We start from the raw sequence: 9,610 nt of genomic DNA, 5'->3' as shown, positions 1-9,610 counted from the left end.
TCTCTCTCTCCCTCTCTCTCTTGCTCACTCTCTCTCCTAATGTGTATTTGTGTCTGTTTGTATGTGTTTCTATTCGTTTCAGTTAGTTTGTTTTGCTCTAATAACCAAGACTTTCTCTGTTATGTGGACAATCCTGTTAATTTAGACCCATGTCTCTGCCTGATAGGGACCTGAATCCTTTTGTCTGTTCCATATCCTCCAGAGAACCACTTACCTGAAATAAAAGCCCCACCTGCCCCATTCCTGGGATGATACTGTATATGAACAAATACTCTATTTGAGCCCCAGTGGGATCTAAGTTCCCCCATTGGAAGCTGCTTTCTTCTTCAGGAGCATACTCAGGACAGCAATAAAATAGTAATGCAAAGCTTATGTTTTACAAATGAGGAGTCCAGCATTGACTGTCTACCTTTGTATCAAATTACACGTTGGAGGGAACGGATACCTGAATCCCTGTCTCTAAACACACATATAGATGAGTCACTGATGCTACTAACTAGCCACCTGCAAAATTTCCTATACGAAAACCCCAAATTCAGAGATTGAATTGCCAAGAAAGGGGACTTGTGTCCTATGTGGCAGTAAGGACTGGGCCAAACCTCCCCAGCTTAGCAGAGTGGGAGGGACTAAAATGTACTTCACCTAACAGGAACTCTACTAGAACCCACAAACTGATTTTAATATTTTACTCCCTTTATATTTTATTTGGGTAAGGTTTTGTCTACAGAGATGGCTTTACCCATAAAGGAGGAACTCAGAACCTCTGTAGCCCCCATTTGAAATGGTTGTAAAGTCCCACATGTGTACAGGGAAGTGAGCAAGGGATCCCTGTAGAAATAACTATTGCTTTTGTCAACTAAGTCACATCTCTCAAGCTCGCACATGCTGAGCTTGCAGGGAACGTGTCTTCTTTCTCTTGCCCTTCTTTTTTAAATAAAAATTCATGTTCATTCTTACCTTTGTTCAGAGCCCATAATCATATGGTCTGCTCATCCAATGCAGAGAGTCTTATGCAAAGAAACCTTACTGAGATGAGCTTGGTATCAGCGAAACCCTGAATCCCAGTTTCCATCTGATTGGACAAAAATCAAAGCAGTCTGAAAACAGGGTAGAAGTTGCATAGAGTATACCATTGTCCAGTGCTGCTCTTCCCCATACCTGCCTCATTTACAGAGGTCTTCAAGCCAGGCCTAGCAGATGTGTTTCCACAAATTCACTGTAAATGTACCTCAGAACCCACAGTCTAAACAGGTGTCATAAGTAATAATACTGACTGTTTCTTCTGGAAGAAAAATCTAGGTCACAGCCGACAAGGTCCTAAGACTGCTTCAGGCATTTGAGTGGGGCTTCAGGAAATGACCATGTCCAGAAACCAGAGAGACACACACTTCAGCCACCAAGTAGGCATAGGAGTCGACCACTGTATTCCAGCTCAAGGTCTGAAAAACCTCGGAAGCATGAGCTGTAATGAAATCCATTGCCCGAGATTTCAAATGCACTGAGCTGTGGAGGTCAGCCAGTAAGAGAGTGTGGGCAGCATTCTCCACAGAGAGGTCCCTGCAGAGGGCCTTCTCACACATTACCTTCAAACGCTCCAGGCCATACTTGTCAGCAGCTGCCAGCACAGCATCTGCCATTCAGGTTCATTTTCACAATCCATTTTTGTTTGTCAGTGGCTCCTGGTGAGAAAGTGGGGCTTGCAATGTGATTGCCCAAGTTTCCCTCCAAGCAAAAATAGAAGTTGCTGTTGGTCCATCTGTAGGAGAATTTCTTGACTCTCATCTGTGTGTAGTCTCTGCTCTCAGCTGCCAGGATGCCTGACATGTCTGCTACTGGGAGTGTGAAGGTTTACCTGGAGCCAAAAAAGAACAGGATTGTTTTCTTCTTCAACATGAGGGTCACAATTACAGATTTATTTTGGATTTTTAGTTTCTCTTTTCCTATCTGTTCCCTTTTCTATAAGGTTAGAAACTTTGGTCTTTCTGAAATTCTATACATATTGCCCTATGAGATTCAATGAAGATAATCTAGAGTACTAGGGATTCTTTCTTATATCACTCCATCTTTTCTCGATTAAATATTAAGTACGACAATTACACACTACTTTTGACAATTTGGAACAATCTATACACTCTTATATTGAAAAGTGTACTATGATTCTCTAAAGGAACAGAACACATAGAATGGATCTCTCTGTATGAAGGAGAGTGATTCATTAGAATGTCTAAGGGCTGTAGTCCTACTATTCCCACAAAGTTAACCTGTGACGGAAAAGTGAAAGAACCCAGTACTTACTCAGTTTCAGAGGTCTGACATATTGGCTATTCCCCAGTCTATGCTGGAATAAGAAATATGATTATCTACTGCCAGGGAAGGAAATGACTTGATGCAAGACAATGGCAAGCAGCAAAGGGCAGCAGCTGCCTCCTTGCCTCTCCTTTTATGCTAACAGCAGAGGGTGTGGCACAGTGTAGGGTGTGCCTTCCTGCCTTGAGATCTGGATTAAAGGTGTGTGTCTTCTGGCATTAATTCCAGATTAAAAGTTGATATTTTTCAAAAGTGGGACTGAGGAATCAAGGTCTAAGTGAGCAGAAGCCAGGAGGCAATCCTGTTTCTGGATTCAATCCAGTCCAGGTACACTGGCAGACCAGGATTGAGCCAGCAACCTAATAACCTGATTCTCTCTCTCTCTCTCTCTCTCTCTCTCTCTCTCTCTCTCTGTCTGTCTCTTGCTCTCTCTGAATGTGTGTTTGTATTTGTGTCTGTTTGTATGTGTTTCTATTTGTTTCAGTCAGTTTGTTTTGCTGTAATGACCAAGAATTTCTCTGTTATGTGTATAATTTTGTTAATTTAGACCCATGCTTCTTCCTGATAGGAACATCAATCCATTTGACTGTGTTATGTCCTCCAGAGAACTACTTACCTGAAATAGAAGCCCCACCTGCCCCATTCCTGGGATGATACTGTATATGAACAAATACACTATTTCAGCACCAGTGGATCTAAGTTCCCCCATAGGAAGCTCCTATCCTACTGAGGAACATATTCAGAAGAGCAATAAAATAGTAATGCAAAGCTTATGTTTTACAAATTGGGAGTCTAGCATTGACTGTCTACCTTTGTTTCAAATTACACATTGGAGGGAAAGGATACCTGCCTCCCTAAACCTACATATAGATGAGTCACTGATGCTACTAAGTAGCCACCTGGAAAAGTTCCTACACAAAAACCCAAAAGTTTCAGAGATCAAAACCAATTGATTAATTTATCCTGTCTTCAGAGATGAGCAGCATTGGAGGCAGATTTTCAGGAGAGCTGGACTGGGGATTACTGAGTGGATTGAATAACTGAAGACATGTTCATGTACTTGAGGCTTAGTGTGTCCATTCAGACATGTTAATCTGGAGAGAGATGATAGAGGTAAGGAGCATTTTACAGATCATAGTCTAAGGGGAACTGTCTCCAAACCTCTTCTTCAGTAACTGTTGGATATATTCTGCATCCTTTGGAAACCAGAATACTCTCTCATGTCTAAGGCCCAGCATAGTAAGCATGGAAGTTCAAAGTTTAAAGAAAACAGCTCACACCAATGAGGATGAAAATTAGGAGGTATTGAAAAGCTGAGACTTGGCATCTATATGATGGAAAAGAGAAGTATTTAGTATTTTGTCAGAGCACACCCTAAGTGGATCAGGAAGACTGTATAGGGAGAATTAACTGAGAATGAGAGGAAAACCACCAATGAGTTTTGGCAGAGCCTTCCTGGGGTCTGTGAGTCTGGAAGGAATAAAAGGAAGGAAAAAAGACAGCCACATTCCGAGTCCTTCCTACCTCTGCCTCCTGACACCATATATAAATTCTTCCACCTGAACCTTCTTGTTGTGAACACTGAAGCCCCTGAAAGAGCAAAAAAACACCTCTTCCTTAATCACGTTTCTTGTTTTGGAAGGAATTCTTTTGTGTGTGTGTTTGGGGGGGGAGAGACAGTGTTTCTAAGTAGCATTGTAGCCAGTCCTAGAACACACTCTTTAGACCAGGCTGACCTCAACCTCACAGACATCCACCATCCTCTGCATGCCAGGTGCTGGCATTAAAGGCATGTGCTACCCCTGCCTGGCTTATGAAAAAATTCTTACAACAATATAAGAAGAGGAATAACTGCTGTGGGGGAATGGGCATCATTCCTTTATTTATGGAGATTGACCCCAATAAGCAAAATGCACTTGTGATGGATACTCATGGTTTCCTACTTTACGTGAGCTCTAATTAACTAAAACCTACAATGGAAGGCACAACCATGTGTAATGTTATGCTTAAGTTGAAGTAAGTAGATTACTTCAAATGCAGACTTTGAAGGTAAAAGACACAAAAATTTAACCTGGACCCCAAGAATGTAAAACACACACCTTTACTTCATATCTTGAGTCTAGTGCACACATCTTAAATTTTGGCACACCTTTTGCCTTCTGGAAGCCTGTGAAAGTACATGGAAGATAGAAGCTGTTGCTCTTTGTCTGCTTGCCCTCATCTTGCAGCAAGTCCATTCCTTCACTGGCATTAGAGAATTGTTCATAATTCTAACATAGACTAGAGAATAACGTGCAGATCTAACCTGCTGAACTGAATATGTACTGAATTCGTTGACTTCCACTTCACAGGTAGCCATTGAGATATTTTAGACAGAAGATTCTGTCCCACCTATCCCCACAGTCTTTCAGTCCCAAAGAAGCACACAAAGACTTATAGTAATGATAAGCACTTGGGCCGATTCCTTAGGCTTGTTACTAACTAACTGTTACAACTTATAAATCATATCTATGTGTAGCCAGGTGACTTGGTACCTTTTCCGTGTAAGGCATTTTTATCTTCCTTCCTCTAAGTCAGATTACAACTGTGTTTCTGACTTTCCTCTTCCCAGAATTCTCCTAGTCTGATAGTCCCAACTATACTTCCTGTTTTTCTGGCAATTGGCCAATCAGCATTTTATTAAACTAAAACACATGACAAATCCATAGAGTGTACAAGAGCATTCTCCAATAGCATGAGATTAGCAGAACTACATCCCTAACTCTTTCTAATAAATCCTGTTGTTCATACAAAGAGAGAGTCCTTCTGTATTCAGTTACTTGGGGAATCGTCATACATCATTTTCGATATGAGTGGATAAAATGTTCCAAATTATCGAAAGTAGTATATGGTTGTCCAAATAAGCTACATATTGACCCAAGGGTCAGTTTTGAAAACAATGATGTGATATAACAGTCCCTAATGTCCTAGAGTACCTACCCTGAAACTAGCATTGTAATTTGGATAATTTCAGGGACTCAAATTTCCAGCCTCACAGAAGAGGGAACATAGGATAAACCGAAAATCAAAATATGTGTCATGCCTATTACTGTGTCCCACAGAGTGAAGAGAAAACAAATTCTAGTTCTTCATTTGAATTCATTTTATCCTTTAAACTGCCTCCAGGAGAAATGTCACAGGATGCCATAGCCCAGAGCTGAGACTACAAAATGTTCAACATCCAGAATTTCTCCTGCATGTGTTCCATTCACTTCTATTTTATTCTGGAGCAAATGAAGGACGGCATTAGAAGCCCAACTTTCTCAAGAGGAGAAAATGACAAGTGGTGTTTGAAAGTTTACCCAAAGGGTTTCGATGAAGAAAGCTCAAATTACTGGCCAGTTAACCCAGAGTTACTCAGCACTCCCAAAGAGTCCCATTATGACATAAATCGTGTTTTGGATCATCAAGTCCAAAGGAGGAAGTAGTGAAATTGTGCCACGTCTAAAATCTTTCAGGTTCCTGCCAGGTTATGAAAGGGGTTACAAAATGTTCATCCTTCAAGATTTTCTATTCACCATGCATATTTGCTTCTCCCTGAAGGTGAGCTCATTCTCCCCTTCATAGGTATTCTGATCCCAGACTCCTACAGAATCTTTGAGGAGAACACAGAGCCAGAGATCAAGGTTCCAAGGTGCACATTGTCCAATGAGCTAGGAGAGCTGTGGGAGAATCCCCACTTCACAGACTGCTGCCTGTTGGTAGCTGGCCAGGAATTCCAGGCTCACAGTCATCTTAACAGCTTGCTCTCCAGTTTTCAGAACCATGTTTTAATATGACTTGGAGGAGAGAAAAAGAACTGTGATGAGACCATTGACCTGTGCCACAAGTCTTTAAGGCAATTATTGGCTTCATTTACAATCAGAAGGAACCAGACCTCCACAGCATGGCCGATGCTGTGCTTGCAGCTGCTGTCAAGTATGGTCTGGAGAGTATGAAGGTCATGTGTGAGAGGGCTCTCTACAGAGTTCTTTCTGTGGAAAATGCTGCCCACACTCTCTTCCTGGATGATCTCTACAGTAATCCAGAGCAGCTGTAAATCCAGGTACTGGATTTCATTATAGTTCATGCTTCAGAGGTTTCTGGGACCTCAAGCAGGAAGACAAAGGTAGATTCATACCCATACTTGGTGACTGAAGAATACAGTGCCCTGGCTTCTCCTCACTGATATTCTCCGGAGCCTGTTCTCAAAGCCTAAAGAAATTCTAGTACCCTGTCAGCAGTAACCTTCACATGTATCCCAGAATCATCTTTCAACATTGTTACCAATGATGACTGTGTAGACTATGGGGTATGTGGAGCATTTACAGTGATTCTGGGGAAAGACAACCTGGTGGAACAGACTTTAATACAAGTGTAAATTTATTGACTCTCAGGCTGGGGGAGGGGCAATACTGGCATCTGGTATTATCAAAGTAACCTTGACGCTGTTGCTGTACTGGTTCGACTTTTGTCCAATACTTTGCTACTAAGATTCAGTTTATTTAAGGCCTCAAGCACATCCCAATAAAGTTTCTTTAGAAAAACTTGTCTGGATTGAAATAAATAGAGCATATGATTAAGGGCTCAGAGCAAAAAAAATCTGACATCAATAAAATATTAAATAGATAAAATAATAAAATCTGCTTTGTGAATTCTAGTGGTGTTTCTGTTCAAAGGCTTCATTTGCCCCATTCAGCTCTTCTCAGTTTGTTGAAGTTTGTGAGGGTCCTTATGGTCTCATACAAGCAGAGGTTCAATAAAATGATTCCTAATGAAATTGCTATACCTGCCCAATCATCATCAGTTAGGTTTTACCCATCAGCTGATGGGAGCAGACACTGAGATCCACAGTCAAACATTAGGCAGAGCTCAGGGAACCTCAAGGAAGAGGGAAAGGTAGGACTGTATGAGGGATCAATGATACCAAGAGAACAGGGCCAACAGAATCAATTAAGTGGGTTCATGGGGACCCACAGAGACTGAAGAGCCTGTATATGTCTGTACTAATTCCTCTGTATGCAGACTGATGTGTTTAGCTCAGGGGGTTTGTGGGACTTCTAACAGCAGGAATGTGGGAAAATTGTGACCTTTTTGTCTCATCCTAGGAACCTTTTTTTATGTTTTGTCTGCTTCAGCCTTGATATGAGGGTTTGTGCCTACTCCTATTGCATCTCATTATGATGTGTTCTGTTGAGATCCCCAGGAGGCCTGTTCTTTTCTGAAGGCAAACAGAGAAGCAGTACATCTGGGTGGAGTGGAGGGAGGGGAGACTATGGTCAGGATGTATTGTATGAATGAAAGATAAGAAAAAAAGGGAAAACATGGAAAGGCCTTTGAGGAAGAAGTATTTGTACAGATCTGCTAAGGAAAAAGGAACGTTAAGATCCTTGTGTCTCTTGTTAATGTCCATCACAAGGTGCCTTCAGCAGTGGAGGAGTTCAGTAATCAAGGAGATCAGATGATCCATTCCATGCACAGTCAGATTCTTTACCAAGCCATCTCAATGATTGCTCGATGTGCCCAGGATCAAAGCAGCCAAAGTAATTGAGATGTGGGATAACCCTGAGATCAAAATCATGGATATGTACTTCTCAAGCCTGACCTTGTTACCACTGCTGCTGAGTGCCATTTCTGCCAATAGCATAGACAACAGAGAAATCCAGATATGTCACCATTTCCCTGGCCTGACCAGCCAACACCGTGGCAACAGTATGACTAGACTGAACCACTTTCTCTGTACAAGGCACAACACTTTGTTCTTTCTGGAGTAAATACTTACTCTAGTTATGGATTTTCCTTTCCTGAGTGTAATAATTTTACCAAAACTACCTGGTCTTCCATCATGGTATCCACACAATATGGCTTCTGACCTAGGAACTAAATTCACAGCAGAGGGGTGCATCAGGGGCCCATGATCATGGAATCCACTGCTCTTACCATGTTCATTAACTTCTTAAATCAGTTGTCATGATAGAAAGATGAAAAGGCCTTATTGAAGACACAGTTATAGAGCCAATAAAGGGGCATTTGCCTAGAATACTTGGACAGGATTCTCCAGGAAACAGTATATGCTTTGAATCAGAGTCCAAAATATGATATGATTCTCTATATATCAGATTCTAGGATCCATGAATTAATTGGTGGAAATGTTTCCACTTACTATAAATCTCAGTGATTCCCTAGGGGAAATTGCTTCCTGTTCCCATGTTCTTAATTTCTGATAGCCTAGAAATGTTGGTTCCTTTTTGATGGTGTGGAGGCAATCAGTGACCCTGACTGGAGACATAACAAACATTCTGTTGAGCTGGAAACTCAGACTTCTCCCAGGTCACTTTGGGCTTCAGATGTCCTTAAGCCAACAGGCTAAGGAAAAATTACCAGTGTTAGGAGAGGTAAATTACCAAGAGGAAATTGGATTGCTTCTACTAAATAGAGGTAAGAAAGATGATGGATGTTGTTCAGGAAATCCTTTAGGGATACGCATGGTACCCCATAGTTTAGTAACTAAGACGATGGGAGACGGCAACAGCCTAATGCAGGCAGAGGACAAAATGTACAGACTCAACAGTGGTGTGGGACCATGGTCTGTATTTTGTCAATTACATTTTAAATAAACACTGATTGGCCAGCAGCCAGGCAGGAATCATATGCAGGACAACCAGAAAGGAAGTAGAATTAAGTCAAGGAGAACAGGAGAATTCTGAGAGGAGGATTCAGTTCTGACTCAGATGCATAAGAAGCAAGATGTGACTGTGTCACTAAAAGAGGAAAAGAGCCATATGATTAACATATACTAGAATAATGGGTTATTGTAGGTAATAAGAATTAATAAGAAGTCTGAGCTAATGTATAGTTAATGTGGACCTCTGTGTGATTTCCTTGAGACTTAATGATTGTGGGGATTGGGCAGGAAAAACCTTCAGAGAAAACCATTTGTTCAATCATGTTTATAGCAGCATTATTTGTAATAACCTGAGCTTGGAAACAACCTAGATGCCCCTCAATGGAAGAATGGATAAAGAAAGTATGGAACATATACACATTAAAATACTATTCAGCTGTAAAATGACATCTTGAATTTTGCATGCAAGTGGATAGAAACAGAAAACCCCATCCTGAGTGAGATAACTCTAACTCAAAAAGATGAATATGGTATGTACTCACTCATTAGTGGACTCTCACCATAAACAAAGGTCATTGAGCTTATGGTTCACACTCCTACAGAAGCTAAATAATAATGAGAACCCAAAGAAAAATTTATATAGATCCTCTTGGAAATTGG

General features: G+C 41.2%; 1 pseudogene; it reads left to right on the top strand.

Moving 5' to 3' along the window:
- The first annotated feature begins 1,813 nt into the window (after window positions 1–1,813).
- On the top strand, window positions 1,814–6,514 carry LOC101986096 (annotated as a pseudogene).
- The last annotated feature ends 3,096 nt before the right edge of the window (window positions 6,515–9,610 follow it).

The sequence above is a fragment of the Microtus ochrogaster genome, chromosome 21 (assembly GCF_000317375.1).
Source record: "Microtus ochrogaster isolate Prairie Vole_2 chromosome 21, MicOch1.0, whole genome shotgun sequence".
In the NCBI taxonomy this organism is placed as follows: domain Eukaryota; kingdom Metazoa; phylum Chordata; class Mammalia; order Rodentia; family Cricetidae; genus Microtus; species Microtus ochrogaster.
The sequence above is the reverse complement of the archived record's forward strand: the minus strand, read 5'-3'. Positions and strand labels throughout refer to the sequence as shown.